We start from the raw sequence: 17,307 nt of genomic DNA, 5'->3' as shown, positions 1-17,307 counted from the left end.
GCTGGAATTCTGGGAGCTGTGTAGGTGTTTCTGTTAGTTTGTCTCAAAACAAAACAAAACTAACAAACAAATAAAACAAAACAAAGAAGTTTACAGTTACAACTTTAATGAACATAAGTCTAGATTTACAGGCCTAGAGTTACAGGATAATCAGGTAATAAGTTTGAACTTCCCACCCAGCTCCTTCCCCCTCTGTTCAATGGATCGCATTGCATTATTGACTCTACCAAAGAGGTTTTGACTTAAAGTTACCTAGTAGACTGAAAACAAACCAAGCAACCACCACCAACAAAAAACCCTCACATGTCCAATGTTACAGGTGACACAGAAAGGAAAGGCTGAAACATGCTGCAAGTGTAGAATTAAGTGAATAAACCTGGCTACTGCCAAGCAGAGGAAAAAAAGCTGCAGCATCAATTTCACTGAATCATTAAAAGAGTAAAACGCAAACGTAAAAATTCCACTTTACACAGAACTTCACAGGGATTCAGGAAACAAGTATTCTACGTGTTCATTTGAAAATTTTGACTCAGGAGTTCCTCTTCCTTCTATTTGCTTTGACTAGGAGTTGGTTTTTCTTGTCACTGAGTAGATGCTGCCTCCATTTAAAGGCTTTACGTTAATAGCTGTTTACATAACAGTAGTCTCTAATAAAGCTTCAGTTACTCTATTTACCTTCAACTGCAGTTTATTTTGGAAGACTGCATTTAAACATCAAAAAGATCTTTTAATAAAAGCACAAAGTCATCAAAGAGCAGTAATGAATTTTTAAGCCACAGAAACCTACCGAAGCATTGCATGCCTGCCTGTTTCTTAATTCAGGAGTTCATTTTATTAAATGTACTGTAATCAAAAGAAGGGATCTCCTATTTTATGTTATATACAAAATAATCTGTAGACCACTGGGATATTATTTCAAAAGGTAATAGAGTATCTAGGTTATTGGTACAGCATTCATGATAGCAGGCATTCAGAACAACATTTTGCACCCCCAACCCCATTTTAATTCTACTCCATTATGTTCTCCATTCTCAAATGTTTTGAGAAAGAATTATTAAACTACATCAGCTTCAAGAACTCAACTGCTCTTCTTTGGGAACCTATTCAGCCAACCACGTGATATCACTTCTACATTAGTACAAAATTGTATGATATCATCAGCTTTGCAGAAAAGGCACAGGTTTGTAAACATTTGTCAGAACACTGCTTTGCCTACCACCACACTGCAGCCACAGCCACTTTCAAGCAGCAGAGGTGAGGAGCTGCTATCAGAGGATAATCTAAATTTTCCCCATTCTTCTCCCAGCTCACAGTTTAAGACTTGCTGTGCTTGTCTCATGAAGAACTAAAACCAGTATTGTTAGAAGTTTTTTTACTGGAAATACCTCTACCTACAAGCGGGACAATCTAAAGGTGGCTTAACACCACAGCAACAGAAACCTACCTCACTAAGGCACCAGACAGACCCATACTGCTCACCACACGCTAACATGGGCTAACCATTTTAACCTTGAAGACTGAAGCATCCAGACTTGTGTTTTAACTGCATGCCCAATGAAGACAGTTAAACAAATGTATTAAACAAACATATTTGGGGTTTGCAGTGCAGGTTTGTGCGGGGCTTACACTGGAGCAAATCAGAACCATTTCTTGGAGAGACAGCATGGCCTCGCACGTGCCAGCTCTAGATCAGACACATCTGTGTCATCTGTATCTGGGCCACAAACCGCCACAACCAAATCCCTCTCCTTCCCACGTTAGCTCTTTACAGGCTCCAGGAGCTGCTCCAGCTCTGTCAGCTGGTCAAGCAGTCTTGGGAACACTAGGGAAAGAGGGAGGAAGCACAGAAAGGGGAAACTGCGAGAGAGCCGCTTATAGCATCAACACGTGCTCACCAGGTTTTTAGATGCAGTTCCACGAGCAGCTTCTTGTGCAACAACTAGAGCAACAGACTTTTAAAGTACATTTTCACTAATAGAATCCATCTCTGATGTAGCAGCTAAATTTTCAAACCCTACTAAGCAACCCTACCAACGAGGATGACTAGAATAACAGTCAGGCATGACAAGAGCAGGTGAAATGGAACATGCAACTCAAACGACCACAATCGATCGAATTGCTCCTTTATGCTAAGTGCGCCTACAAAGGCATCTATGCTTCAGAAGTAATGCTCCACATCTAGGTTTAACCAATGTTTCTCAACAGTGCAATTCATGCAAATACAGTCAAACCATCCTTTTGGCTCACCACGGGGAGCAAAGTGCTCTCTGAATATGAGCAAATGCTGTAGCAGCTTGTACCTCTTCAAGTTTTCCACTGCTCCTAGAACCAGAGTTGCAAATGCAGAGGCCATCATGTAAATGCTACAGTAGCTAACAAAAATAGCTCAAGGGGACCAAACTAAGCCACATATGCCCCTCTGGCAACCCCTGCAGCAGCCTCACTGATTATAATAGTAGGAATATTAAGACAAAGAACATAAGTTTCACGGATGACTATTCTGCTTGTTTCCATGACAGAGGCTGCAGCTGTGTTTTAATAACCAACCTAGCTAAAGCTCTGGAGTCATCCAAGGTTAAGAGGCAGATTGTTGCAGTAATGGCACCAAGCCTGGAGAGTTTCAGCTCTGTTGCAACTGTTGCACAAAAAAAAATGAAGCTACTCAAACATACTGTTCCAAGATTTTCTCCACACCTCTGAGCACAGTTTTGTTACAAAAAGTCAAACACAAAGCAACACAGACAAACCTGCTCAACAATTCTAAGTAGTTTTAAATTACCACTCACACATGGCTCAAAAGCCTTTGAATATCAGTACCAGAGGTCACACCACCTTTGCTGGAAAGCAGGTTAATTCAGGTACTTCTGACTCAGAATGTAATTGAGCCTCATTTGCTTTAAATGCTACTGGCATGGTGATTCAATTTGTAGAATTGCTAAAAAGAGCAGTCCCAGAGGCCAGAAATAGCCTGGGGCAAGCTGCTATGCCTGAATGGGATTTTTCAACTTAACCCTTCAATTAAAAAAAAAAAAAAAAAAAAAAAAAAAGCACTGCTCTGGTATTTTGGTATTAATCTCACCTTCCAGATTTATAAATAGCATCTTTTCTTTACAACTTCGTAAAATCATTAAAAAACAATACTCATGTGGTTTTAGTGAATGGAAACTAAGGGCTTAAGTCTCAAGGTTTCCATTAACCACCTACCCTTATCCAATAACAGACATTTCAGAGCTTAACCACAAAAAAGAATACTACACAGTTTTTGATATATACTTTTTTAAATACACCTAACAATGCAAGACAGTTCTGTAAAAAGGAAAAAAGGAAAGCCTTGAACCTCCCATTGATCCTCCTATCAGTAATGGATGAGAATTATAATTATCTTTGGCAGAAGCCTGACTTCAAATAAGAAAAAGGACTATCGGATAATCTCTTAATAGGGGATTTTGAATTATAAAATCCTTTTAAGTTTCAAGTTACATAACTTGAACATGATCGAAGCAAAAGGGTAAAATACAATCCCAGGAAGTTACCTGTTAAAATCCACTGCCAACTTGCTGAATTTTGCTACTTGAGCCTTGTAATAGGAGATCTATTACAGAAATGTACTTCTTTCAGAACAGAGCGCTCTTATTTGCTGCTGACTCAGCAGAGCGCTGTTTACACAGTTTATACAGTTAAGTATTACAAGATTTACTCATCTCCAAAAACATATTACCACCATGTTTTAGCAGTATCAGCAACTGGAACCAAGTAAAATAAAAATACAGAGGATACTTCACCTCACGTGTCCTATTGCCAGAATTTTATCAGTATAAAGCACAGAACTCCTCACGGCATGCTAACTAGTCTATGTTTTTAAAAGCAAAGGGTAAACTTCTGCTAAAGAACCTCATTCATTAAGGAAAGGACTAGAAGGCATCCAGAAAGAAAACTGGAGTAGCTCCTCAGTGAAATGTCTTTGTACTTCACTTGGGTGTTCTGACCCCTGCTAAGGATTTTCTTATGGAAGCAGCCCCAGCCCAGCAGGAGCTGGTACCAGGCACACCACCACAGGCTGCAGCAAGACTACACGCGTTTGGGCCCTCACACGCCCTCTGACTGCAGCATTACTTGTTCCAGTACTTTGAGAGAGAATCTGGTAATAAATATTGCAGTTACTGTACACATTGACCACACTGAAAGCTACTTGGGTTTTTGAAGTTTCCTTCTCTTAGAGTCTTAAAATGGAGCGCATGCGTTTAGCTGCCAATCACACTTCCTTTGCTGCAAACCAAGACAGAGTAAGCACTAAGTAAGCCTCACACTGACAGTATTTTCATGAGTAGATCATTTAAACCCTCTGTCCTGTGCTGTGTAAGGCCCCAGTTAGACAGCAGGTATCTAAATATATTGTAAGGCAGAAGAAGGGAAAACCAGACATCGAAACCATCTTACCACCCGTGTCGTCAACGCCTCTCTATACCAATGCCTCTTTAGTGGCTTGGGAATAAAAGCTATGACTGTAAGCTAAAACCAAAAGACAAACAATCCAAAGGAAAATTCTCAAAATCCATAAAACAAAACTACTGTGAAGCCCTTGCAGTTGGTCTGGGAATTATTTTCTTTGATATACCAAGCCTAACAGGAACAAAGCATTTAAATGTATTTATTAGCATACTGCAGTCATTGGATTTTCACAGGCTTACTGACAATTTTCATTCCATAGTGACAGCTCATATATCAGCCCACTGCAGCAACCTGACTGATTTTATTCCCACTTCTCAAAAGCTACACTAATTCATTAATGCAATTTCAGGACTTATCAGCTGGGCTTGGAGGAAAGGATTGCTGTCACTCACTTCCCCTTCCTTAAGGCTCCCCATTGCTGTCACATGAACTGGTCTGAGGGTTTCTTCTTCCCCTCTCCTGGGAAAGGGCAGTGGGACAAGACAACTACCATTTTTATTTTGCAGGTGAATGCATACATTACTCAAAGGCAAACACAATGGTACGTATTTTTTTCTTCAGATTTTACATAAGAGAAACTATGCATGTGATCATTTTAATGCCTAGTGAGTAATACCAACACCACACCCCGCTCTCATCGTGCAGTGCCTAACGCGATAGCCACGCCATTACGTCCTCAAATACCAACGCATGCAATTTACTTTACCATTTACTCCTGTGGGTGCCTTCTTCCACGTATGTCCTGAAATCATCTAAATCATACCCAAGCTTCAGCTTGACAGTGATCAAGTTATTCTATTCTGAACTGGTCTAGCAAAGCTAAAAACCCACATAAAAATGGCTGTGATCATGTAATTCCTCCTTAGAAACACACCCAGAGACATCCCCGCCCAGTCCTTGTGTGCAATTTTGTTAGAAACATTTGACCGAGAAGTTCCACTGAGAAAGGAGTGACTGAAATGCTAACTACAGATTTCTGCTTGCTAAAGCCATGGAAATCCTCGCTCAGGCTTTGAAAACAGGGCGGGGGAATACTTAGTTTCTATTAGTTGCAACGCAGAGACATTGATGCTTAATGTAGAATAATCCAACTGGTTTGTTTCTGACACACCTGGTACAGAAAAAAATAGCTAAAAAAACCACACTTAAGGTAGCTTGCCCTTTTTAATGCCATCTGAATAGTCCTGTTTTTATTCATTCCTTTTTGCAAATGCTATAGAACTGAGACAGAACATCACACATTAAGGAGACGTGAAAGTGTTGCCAAGCGTTCCCCCACCCCTCTGGAACATTCTCTGCAAAAATTACAGTGCTTCGAGAGAGAATAAGTCTCAACAGCTCTGGTAATAGGAAAAAGAGGATACATCTCGTACAAGTATAACCTATGGAATGTGTTTTCATTTGTGGCCACAAAGCTGCCAAGCTTCCCCTAGGAGAGCTCTCTTATTCTAACCCAGTCAGACTTTATCAGCAGCTCTGAAACAACAAAGCCAAAACAAAAATGCCATTCTCCAAATTCACTCAGGCAACCAAAGGTGACTTACTGCAAGTCCTTAACTTGAGAAGTACCAACTGAACCACGCCTTTTTGCTTTCTGGTCAAGTGTTTCAGAGAGCATTGTCCACAGCACCATTCTTCTGCACTAAGGCACAATTATGAACGTGAGATAAGTTATTCATCTCTTTGCAGCTCCTCGACACAAACACATCCTTAAACCTGACAAACGGAATAGATGATTCAGAAGAGAAAAACAGAGGAAAACATGTAGTAAGCTGTCTGCAAGTCAGGAAAAGGCTCTTTGCAAAGTACAACACAATAGCTAAGCAGCATACAAAAGGTATTGTACAAGCCATGCCTTCAGACAGCAGTCACGTGAACACAAATACAAGAAACTAACAACGCACACAAGCATTAGCAACATCAGAAAACATCCCTGATGGCTCACACTTTTCTGTAGAGTCCAACAACTGCTGGCTACAAAGCAGTCATTTAAAATAGTCTGGATTATTCCAACCGAAGTTTAAATTTAAAGGATTAATAGCCTGGACTTTTCCAACCAAAGAAAGTTTAAAAAAGGAATTCTCACTTTCCTGATAACATTTTCCTTCTACTTGTTGCATACATCACCTACAAAGAAGTCACAGTATCCAGGCTTCCATTTTTAAGGCCTGAGCCGTTAAACAAAGAAGATAAAAATTAAAAAAATAAATCACCATTTTAACTAAACTGCAAGGTTTTTGCAGCACTACTAAGATCTCTCCTTTAATTAATTCTACAGGAGGCCTTTTCACGCAATTAAACAGGAGAATGACTCATAAACAGGAAGGACAGCCTGAATTGCAGCCTCTGGTTTAACTTACCAATCCATTTCAACAAGCCAGTTTAACCTAACTTATTTTTATCTTTCAAATTTACAGCAACAGCCAAAGTAGTCACGAGGGAGTGTGCCACGAACAATGCTTCCAAACTTCTCATCAGTTCCAGAGGAAGCAGTGACATTTTGAGAGTTGACAGCAAAGTCCAAGAACAAAGAGTCCCACAGCCGCTCCATTACCCAAGCAGCCCATCCTGGATTATCAAAGCAACAAAATTAATAAGCAATATGCCATCTCTGTTACCTTATCTAGATGAATTGAATAGTGGCTCAGATCAGAACAAAGCTTTTAAAAAAACAAACAAACCAACCCAACAGAATACTTAGAAGAAAAGTAGCTAATACCACAGAAAGATCATTAAAGACATCAATGCATTGAGGAGAAAATAACCCGCAAAAACCAGAGCATTGTAGCACACAAGCAAAGACCCTTATAATAAAGTCATTTGAAGTCTGAAAAGACACATGGGAAAGTGATATTTTCTTTCATTTGTTCTTTATCATTTTTGTTTTTGTCCTGATCTATTCTTGAGACAAAATCCACGTTCCCTTTACAAAGCAAGTAAAGCTAAGAATTCGTGTTCTTTTGGAACTGCTGAATAAAAGCTGCTGAGTACAAGCTGGTCATTTTCTAGCTTTCAAAAAATATAAATATTTTTGAATGTTAACATCTAACCACACAATAGTTATTAATATTGAAACTGTCATTGTTCACCTATGTTGTTGTAAGGAACAACTATTTAATCACGATCTTTTGAATTTGATTGTTTCTGTTGTTTACAACACAGTACTTTGTCAATTTGGTATGTTACTTGAGAACACCTGAGTTCGCCAGACAAGTCTTAAAAAGAAAAAAAATAAATCACTCAACTGCCACGTAAAGGACTTTTTAGTTGCTCTAGGAGAGCTCAAAAAATGCCTACCTCTTCAAGCCCTAAGTCAGCTAGAACGCACACCACAAGTACTGTGCAGGTGTTCCATGTAAGGAGGGGGAGGCTGAGACTTGCTTCCCAGCACGTTACACATTGCTCTTTCTTCTATACCTCCTCTGTGAAGCAGGACATTTTGCTCTTTCATAGTTCCACAAAACACCCAGAACACCTGACTGTGGCACAAAATTCAGGCTTGATTTTGTAAAACAGGCTGAAATACAAACCATCTCAAACAGAGACGATTGCTTCACTGGACTCATGAGCACAAACAGATATTTTCAAAATTTCATTAACATGATGTTCACTTGTAAAGAGAGGGCTTCTACTGAGTCTCTCAGAGAACAGCCTACACCCTGAAACATAAGATTTACTCATCATTAGGTCTGATCATAACTGCCAGAATTAGGAATGGTCATAAAATAATGTTTACACAGCATGTCACAAGTTCAGAGTGCCATGTAAGCTAATCAAACTCACTTTCTATTTCTTTTAAATTGGCTGATAATTTCCAAGGTCTTTTTGTTGTTGTTGTTGTTTTGTTTTTTTTATTTGTTTGTTTTTTTTTTATATACAAACCACTTTAGCCTTGCTGTGCTGTGATTACCAGATGCAACAGATACAAACACTGAAGGAACTCACCACTTTCATTTGTTTGTACAGTTCCAAATGTCAAATAGTACCTGAAGAACTTCCATTCCAAACTGATAACAAAAGGAAGGGGAAAAAAAAAAGAACAAGCAAAAAACATGTGACTTACAAGACAAGCAGGAGCCAGTAGTTAAAAGTTGTATTTAATTCTCATTTTTGCAGGAAAGCAGGCATTTATATTACACAATCATTGTAGTAAAACATGGAAGAGTTACTGATTCACATAAAACTGCTACAAACAACTGAAGAGGATTAAGTCAGTATGAATAACGTTTACTCTAAAAACAAAGCACAGAGAATGTAAAATGCTACTGAACAGTGGGAGTGTTCCAAAGAAGCTGGTTTACTAATAAGTGGGTAATTAAAACCACCCCCCTCAGCATGAATTTCAATTCATTCTCATTGCAATACCTCCCCTGAACCTGACTCCTTTTGCCTCAAAAGACAGCTCTTAAATTTGAGTTGGAGACCAACACTGCCTGCAACAATTTATCAAAAATAATTAGCTTGCAGGTCCCTGAAGACCTTCAGTGCATACTAAACAGACAGGATTCCTGCTTCTCTACCAGAAGTTTCCTTTCAAAACAGAAGGGAAGTTAGAAGTTTTAATTGAAAAACCTTCCAGCTTGTTCACCATTTTAACTGAAGTAATTGCTATAAATGACTTGAAGAGGAAATTCTGAGATGGCCTTTAGAACCAGGCTAACAGCACTATTGTTCCATCAGCTGATCAACCAGAAGTTTGTAACGAACAACAAATTTTAAAACAACCAGACCTCAACCTTCAAAGCTTGTCCTGACAGGGTTTGGTAAACAGGGAAGCGTTCTGAAAAACGATACTTGGAATGCCTGGATCATATGTTAAACCTAACTGCCTGCTTTTAAACAGTAGTTAAAAAGCATGATTTTAAAAACACATACTTAAACAGAATAGTGAAGGGATGAGAGTAACCAGGCTTTGTTAAAACAATAAACAAACCAAAAGGAATCAGGAACCTCCCAGAGCAGCATGGATTTCAGTTACTACAGCTATTCCACATGCTTTGTTTCTTCAGCAGGCTTGCAGCCGAAGTGCAATCATAGCACAGAAGTCCCAGATTAACACAACGTGCACCCCATTGTAGTTCTAAACATTTGTGTAATTGACGAATGGTGCTTTCTGAGAAGAATTACAAAAAAAAAAACACACTGATTTTGCAAGATTTTTTTGCAAGGAATCAGTGGTGGGATGGCTCTGTATAGCAAGAATGTTGTCACTTATGGCTATTTTAGTGACATAGAGGTTGGGATGAATAATTGTCAATAAACCCTGCAGCTTCTGGAATGCTGAATTCAACTCGCCTTACCACTGTATTACCCATCACTGAAGCAAACACCCTTTACTGCACTGTCTCAAAATACAGAGCAACCAGAGTGCCACTATCTGTGTGAAGCAAAGGAAAGATTGGTTCCTTTCCTTCTGCTACACTTGCAATACTCCTCAGTTTCACTGGGTATCTTCCATTTCTTATATTGCAAAACAGGAAAAAAATATATTTAATTGTCACAACAATCCTCTTCCCTTAATTCCTGTCATCTTCCTCCCAACCACCTCTCAGGTGAAGATTTTTTCTACGTTCCCATTAATTCCTCTTTTTTAATCATATAGGTAACATTGTACAAAATAGCGTAGGTAAAGGCACACAATCAAGTGACACAGATTTTTTGTTTTTCTACATGTAGCCTTTATGCTTCCTAAGATCCTGTTTTCTTTTTTCCAAGAAGAGTATGCTGAGTAATAGCTTCCATGTAGAAATCTGCAAAGGATGTCTAGGTCCTTTATCTGTGTGAATTCAAGTCTTTAGATTTTTCAAATGTCAATGGTTGGTGCTCAGGAAGTGCTGCTAACCAGATGAGGTGACATTTCTCATCTAAATAAGGCATCAGTCTCTTGCTCACAACAAGTTAAAGCTTGGCCCAGAGCCAAGAGCTACCTTCTCAATGGTAACCTGCTCTTGTTATTCTGCCAGTCTTACTGCAAATTATTCCAAGTCTGCCTGCGTAACATTTCTGTAACATGTTGCTGATGTACATAACAAGCCATTTGCACCTGCCAGAAGTTGCGCCAGACCACACGTACACACCTTCTTTCAAACTACATTAAAGACGAACCTCCTGGGAAAAATAAATAAATAAATCTTGCACAAAACATTTATCTAACAATTCCAGCACAGAGCACTGTACTACTGGTATTGCTCCTGGCCACACAAACTTCCAGCAAAAGATCTAGGAATCTTGATATTTCAATCAGAAGAGCTAGTTCCCCCTTCACCTGGTACCACACAACGAGTTGTTATCATGCAGTAACAGGAAAGTTATTTCCAAAAACACTCTAACCAGACAGCGTTTTATGTCAGAAGGACTATTTTAACAACCTAATAGGGCTTCACCTTCTTCCCATTTACGTATTTCCACAAATAAAAAAAAGCATTAGAAATCATATAGGTCTTTGAAATCTAATACCATTGCAGCTTTTACCGTACCGGTAATGAAGAAAATGAAACCGATGCAAGATAATGTCATCAGAAGTACTTCTTGAGAAAAACAAGTGACCGAAGTAAGTGATGGGAACTGCACCCAATATCTACGTACAGAGAGGAAAGTAACAAGAGTAAATATTTGTGGTTTTCCTTTTCAGTTATCGTGAGTCTGTAAGACTTCAGATTGCTTTACTGTAATATAGCCTACACTGAAGTAACCTTGAAGGTCACACCAATTTCAGCTGGTGCTGAATGTTTATATAATAACCTTTCAAAACAGAAACACATTATATATTTATTCGGTATGATAATAGCTGCATATTCATTACCAAGTGCAGTCCAAGGCATTAACTTCAAAGTACAAATTCTCCCGTGGCTTATCTCTCACGTACTTTGAGCCAGATTTCTTTTTTGGCCTAGCAGACCATATTACTTGGTATGCTCCAGCAAACAACTATTCTCCAACTTACTGGGGAGCAAAACCACACAGTTTTATCTGTCAGATGATTCAGTGAATCTAATGGGGAAAAGAATTTTACATGATGCATGGACTTTGCAAGTTCTACAAAGGATTGTCTGCTTAAAAGGTATTGTACAGCTGCGGCAGTCTGCTGCATAGCTATTTTGAGACACTGGGGATGCATGTTTGAGTCTAAATGCAGATGAGCACTTTCCTTTTCGTGCAGTTTTACACTTCATGTTATTTGAAAGCTACAACTTCACAAGTTCTTCCACAGGGATGAAATATTTTTTCCAGGTATCCAGCGTGTAAGCTATATGATTTCTCAGGTGGAGTAAAAAAGGTAATTATCTTTCATATTATTAAATAGTACAAAACAGGAAAGGTCAATTTCCTGTTTTTAAGTATCAGACACCCTTTTACTGCAGTGGTTAGTTAGGAGATACAGACACTAGATGATGGTGAAGTTGGATATCACACTTCACCATCACCAGAGGTGATCACTATCATCACCTGCAAGACCTCTGAATTAAATATAAATAATTTAGGTCAATATTTTTAATATACTTGCTCATTGAATCTTAGCATCTGCAGTGCTTAATTGAACAAGATAGACAAAGGTTTCCACCCAGATTGCTGGTCAATCACTGGCAGAGGTTTCTAAAAACAATCCTGTTCATTTCTGTCATCTGCTTTAACATGACCAAGTAGTATTATATAGCAATATGTGTCCTAAGATGCTCTTATATTAAATCTTGACATATTACTGAATGCAATTACTGGACTCATACATTCACCTGTTCATCGGAACATTAGATTTTAAAATTCTTAACAGCATACAACAATATTACAAGTCTCCAGAATATTTTTGTTTTAAACTAAAATAATTTGGATGCAACACTCACAAAACCCAGAAAACATACAAACAACTTCCCACCCATCTCCATTAACATTAATGCTGCACAAAAGTGACAGATGAGCATGGCACTCAAGATTCCGGTTGTCAAAACAGAGTATGTTGACAGCACCTGCATTTCCAAACCTCCCTCAACCCAACCCATCAAGCTGTCTGCTTTGACAGAACCTTTTCTAGGACAGGAAGGTAAAGCTATAAGCAGCTGCAGAGAAAAAGAAACGTGCCTTACTGATAAAGTCTGTCTCTATTTATGTTAGTGGAAACCATAAGTTCATATCCACATTAGGTATTAACAGATGAAAGAAAGCCATGGTCCATGGGTCTACTGGTGAAGCTTAAAAACTGCCAGTGATGCGCACACTTTTCCTAAGAACACCAGGCTACTTGTACAACCAGGAAGGCTCCTATTAGCTTCATGGACTCCAAATAGAGATATAGAAAATAGAGATATTTACAGTTGATAGAGCACCAACCCTGCTACCCTCGTAAAACTAAAGGGGTAAAAAAAAATAAAAATAAAAAGTTTAGGAACGCACATTTCCGTCTTGTAGTATCTGAGAGTTGCCTAACAATTCTGTGTAGGTATATAACGAGAGTAGAGCATAAACAAAGAACTTAACAGTGGCATTTCTCTTACAAGCAGGATCATTAAAAGATAGCACTGCTGAAACAGTTACAGTGATTAAAGCAGCTCCGCTACAGCCGAGGTTGCCTTGTCCCTTTTGATTATTTGAATCATTTTTTACTTGGCCATTTTCAGTATAATAAAAACCACAGTGAAAACAGTACCTACTATGTGGGGAGGGAGGGGCAGAAGATTTTTCAGTCATACTTGACCAAAAATTAAAAGTAAGAGAGCTATTCTTAGGTAAAAGACATACATCCGTATGGAGAAAATTAAATATTCCCACTTCTGAGGAAAAAATAAGCACATCGGTTTGCTCTTCATAAAATGGCACAGACTCCACAATGGCTTTTGAGGACAAAAACCAACACCAGGGCATTCCCAACCACCAAAACACATTAAAACGCGGCTGTGCCAATGCCGCACTCCCGGCACGAAACCTTACCCATCCTCGCCCTGTCATCCGACAGCTAAAATAACGCCAAAAACTAGTGAAAGCGAGCGGAGTTTCTGTTGTGTTCTGTCACGGCCGGGGCCACCTCGCTCTTCCCTCAGGCGCCACAGACAAAAGGGCGACAACCGGCGGGGGGAGGGCGGCGCGGAGAAGGGGGCTCCGGCCTTCCCTCTGCTGCTGCTGCTGCTGCGCCTGGTGCTGGTTGAACCGTGCGGGGATTTGCTTTTCTCTTCTTTCCAGGCACACACGGCCCCTGGAAAAACAGCAGCAGGCGCAGGCCGCGCACAAAAGCCGCCTGTCGCTCCCCCGCCGTAGCCTGAGGCAATGCTGCTTCGCCCCCACCCGGCCGGGCCCAACCGCCGGGCCCTCCCCGCCCCCCGTTGCCTCCGCCGGCCTCAGCAGCTCCCTCCCCGGGGCGCTCAGAAATCGAGCCCGGCAGAAGCTCGAGGCCTAGCGAGGCGAGCAGCAGCAGCAGCAGGGGCCCCAGCGCCAAGCACAGCGCCCACCCCTCCGCCTCGACCCCTCTCTGGGACGGGGGCGCAGCCCTCTCGCCCTCACCCCATTGTTCCCCGCACCCCCGGCTCCGTTCCCCTCCGGGGAAGCAGCGCACTCACCACACGGGCCGGGCTCCCCCCGCAGCGGCCACCGGCCCCCTCAGCTGCGGCACACGGGGGTGGCCGCAGCGCCCTGCGCCTCCAGCACCCACTGGCTCCGGGGCGCCGCCGCCGCCTCCCGTCGCCCCGCCGCCACCGCCGCTGCAGCAGCGGCCATCTTGTGCGTCGGCTGCCTCCCCGCTCCGCTCCGCCTCGCCTGCCTGCCTGCCCCCACCGCCTTGCCGCTGCCGCCCGCCCCTTCCTGCGCCCGGCCCCCCCCCGGCAGGTGGGGAGGAACCGGCAGAAAGAGCCGAGTCACGGGCTGGAGCCCGGGGACAGCCCTGCGGGGCGAGGGGCCGGCGCTGCCGGGCGGGGGTGCTGTCACCCACCGCGGGGCGGGCATCGCGAGTTCCCGTCAGGAGCAGCAGGCGCTCCCCTCTCCCCTTCGTGCCTTTTGGGTTGTTGTAGCTTTTTTTTTCCTTCTTTCATCCACCTTGTTTCCTCCTCCCTAGCGTTCACCGCGGCTGCAGCGAGGTTGTAGGGCCGAGGTTGTAGCTCTCAGTTACGTTACGTGTGTCCCGAGGAGCCGGGTGCGGTCCCGCAGCCCCCCGCAGCCCCCCGCAGCCCGCCATTTTACCTCAGCGCCCGCAGCCGAGGGAGCCCTGCCTCAGCGGGGCGCGCTGCTCTGCCCTGCTCTGCCCCCCGGGACTGCTTCACGCCACCAAACCTTAGAGTTTGGGGTTGGTTTCTTACTTTAAAGGGTGGTGTGTGTGCGTTTGCATGTGTGTGTGTGGGGAAATTAATGCTGCTCCCCATCCTGCGTATCCGTGCAGTTCAGAGGCCTCATTTCTTTATTCACCAGGCCCCCTGGAAGGCGCAGAGCTTGGCTTGCTGCTGAAGAAGGTCCTTCCTTAGCTTGCTTTGCTGCAGGATACATTTGTTTCATCATCATCCTCAACAAATATAAAGGTAAGAGGTGATGGGGACCCAGCAAGCCCTACTGCATCACGTACTATCTGGAACTATGTTTCTACATTTCGTCTACTTAAGAAGTTTTGAAATGAAGTCTTGAAGGATTTTTCCATATATTCATGACAACTTGCTGCACTGAGTTAGCACATACGGATTGCTATTTAGTTCTCAAAGCATTTTGAAACTGACATCGGGATATTTCAAGGTAGCATCAATTTGATTCACGTTTGAAGAAAACATGAACTGATATATAAGATGCTAAGGAATTTTGCCAACAAAATGACAAAACAAAATTTTGTTTTGATAACAAATACTGGGTTCAATGGTCCCATCCTGTTCCCCAGATATGTTATTATGTCTGTGCCTAGCAGGAGGCCTAAATGTCTGTAGTGGGCTCTCTGGCACCAGCACCCAGGTGAAGTAACATCAGTCAGAGGCAAAGCTTGGCACATGATTTGTTTTGTATGGCTTCTCTTGCACCTTGTTACTTAAGAAAATTCAGTGCTATAAAAACCACTAATAGCTAATTCTATGCTTTGCCCTTTCTATAAGGTGTTACGTAATCTCATCCTGATTTTTTTTCCCTATCATTCCCCTTTTATGAAAGGCTTTGATGTGCTAACCCAAAGTGAAGGCCTGTGCAGGATACTGTGTGTGGAATCACTGCATTTCTAAAGGCTTTACCCTACTGTAGGGAGCATGCGCTGCATTATCAGTTCAACATCCCAGCTGCAGAGGACTGCATGACCTTGAGACACCATTGAAACGATGCAATGTCAGGTCGGAAATAACCAGGCCCAGAGCCAGGGTCTTGAGACAGCAACCTGCAAAAGGAAGCTGGATCATGACATGCAGACACAAACCCGGAAACAATTAGCAGAGCTAGATTCCTAGACAAAAGGTAAAATTTACATGGTAGAATTTAATATTCAGCTCACATTTCTGGCTTTTGTATTGATTGCAGACTGCTGTGATTTTCACATTAATTTTACAAGAACTGTGGTGATGGTAGCTAAACATGAATTCTGTCACTTTTAAAAAAGAAATTGTCTATGACAGACTTTCACCAAAACAGTTAAGCTTAACGTTTTTCAAGGATCGGTGCTTGAATAAAATAATATTAAGAACAACTTTAGTTTCTGAAAACAAAGTTTTCTTGCCATAGTCACAGGCATTGGAGGTTTTATGAACAGAGAAGATTAAGATCTTTCCAAAGACCACCTTTAAATTAGCTAGACTCAATTCTAAATGAAATTGCAACCTAGGTTCTAAGTTGTGTGTTCTAAATTACCCATTAGCGATGTTCCTTGGCCTGTTTTCCTCTGTTGGCTAGAGAATTGAGACAGCTTTGTGAATTGGACCCTTCCTTCAACAATAATGAGTTAGTGTGAATTACAAACAGAAGTGCAACTTTGACAGTTTAACATGGAAGTGTGAGTCTTAAGCATTATGGCTGTTCTCTTGTTATATCAAAGAGCTTAACAAATGACTTAAACAAATCTAAAGGGATGTTTGCAAGCATCAGAACCTTTAGTACCATTGTTACAAAATTAAATATCTTAATAAATGATTTAATTGAGAGTACCAAAGTTTACCAGATTCAGAAGCTGGAGATGACCACAGGTTAGTGTGTTATTACATTTTTACCATTATGTTGGCATACAAATACTTCCTACAATGCCCAAATGAAACATTGAGATCACTTATTCCTAATGACCGTATAAATTATGTAAGAGTCTTTGTCTTGAAGTATAGTCTTTCATATAACCAATTGGCAAATCACAGCATGGTTTATTAAAAAAAAAACAACAACAGAATCATCATATTCATATCTAATTAGTCCTTCTTCTTGTGAACGAATCAAGAAGTGATATCACTGCATATTATCCTAGATCAGTTTAAATATCCGCTTCATCCTTTTACTCTAATTTAAAACTTTACATAACACAGAAAATTTTGAACCAGCATTTGTCATCTTTTGCAGCCTGCTTTCCTAAATGTTACACTAGAAATGTGAACCTTACTGAAGTTATTAGTATCCTGTTCAGACACAGAAGCCAGCACGAGGAACTAAAATGCTAGGTGTTCACTGCAACCTTTGTTTAAAGTTACAGAAACTATAAATGGTCAAGGCCTCAGGACATCCTCTTACTTCCTAGTGTATATCAAGTGGTTGTACACTGCACATCATATCATCCCGGTGTTTTCTTCAGTTGAGTTTTTAATACTCCAGTCTGGAGACCTTACCACTTCCTATAGTCAGTTCCTATATATGGTTCCTGTTTATTGAAAGGTTTTCATTTTCAGGTAGCTTATGTTTGCCCTAGCATTTAATTCTATGACCACTTAGTAAATTCTATCCAGT

The 17,307-nt window shown here is 41.2% G+C and overlaps 2 protein-coding genes across 17 annotated transcripts in view; one reads left to right on the top strand and one right to left on the bottom strand.

Moving 5' to 3' along the window:
• The window catches only part of RC3H1 (ring finger and CCCH-type domains 1), a 62,105-nt gene extending 47,919 nt beyond the window's left edge, over positions 1-14,186 (bottom strand). For 3 of the 13 annotated variants that reach the window (XM_084526881.1, XM_084526885.1, XM_084526884.1), the window contains exon 1: positions 13,992-14,185. The gene's annotated coding sequence lies outside the window, so the exon portion shown is untranslated. Of the gene's footprint in view, positions 1-5,993; positions 6,166-6,809; positions 7,009-13,368; positions 13,544-13,991 lie in introns of those variants that run through there. The other 10 variants (XM_084526894.1, XM_084526886.1, XM_084526890.1 and 7 more) reach the window with 7 other exon arrangements.
• A 119-nt stretch (positions 14,187-14,305) lies between these two features.
• The window catches only part of RABGAP1L (RAB GTPase activating protein 1 like), a 248,568-nt gene continuing 245,566 nt past the window's right edge, over positions 14,306-17,307 (top strand). For 2 of the 4 annotated variants that reach the window (XM_084526912.1, XM_084526910.1), the window contains exons 1-2: positions 14,511-14,710; positions 14,833-14,939. The gene's annotated coding sequence lies outside the window, so the exon portion shown is untranslated. Of the gene's footprint in view, positions 14,429-14,510; positions 14,711-14,832; positions 14,940-15,764; positions 15,844-17,307 lie in introns of those variants that run through there. The other 2 variants (XM_084526909.1, XM_084526911.1) reach the window with 2 other exon arrangements.

This window comes from Aythya ferina (assembly GCF_964211825.1).
Source record: "Aythya ferina genome assembly, chromosome: 8".
Classification (NCBI taxonomy): Eukaryota; Metazoa; Chordata; class Aves; order Anseriformes; family Anatidae; genus Aythya; species Aythya ferina.
This window is presented reverse-complemented; position numbering and strand designations above follow the sequence as displayed.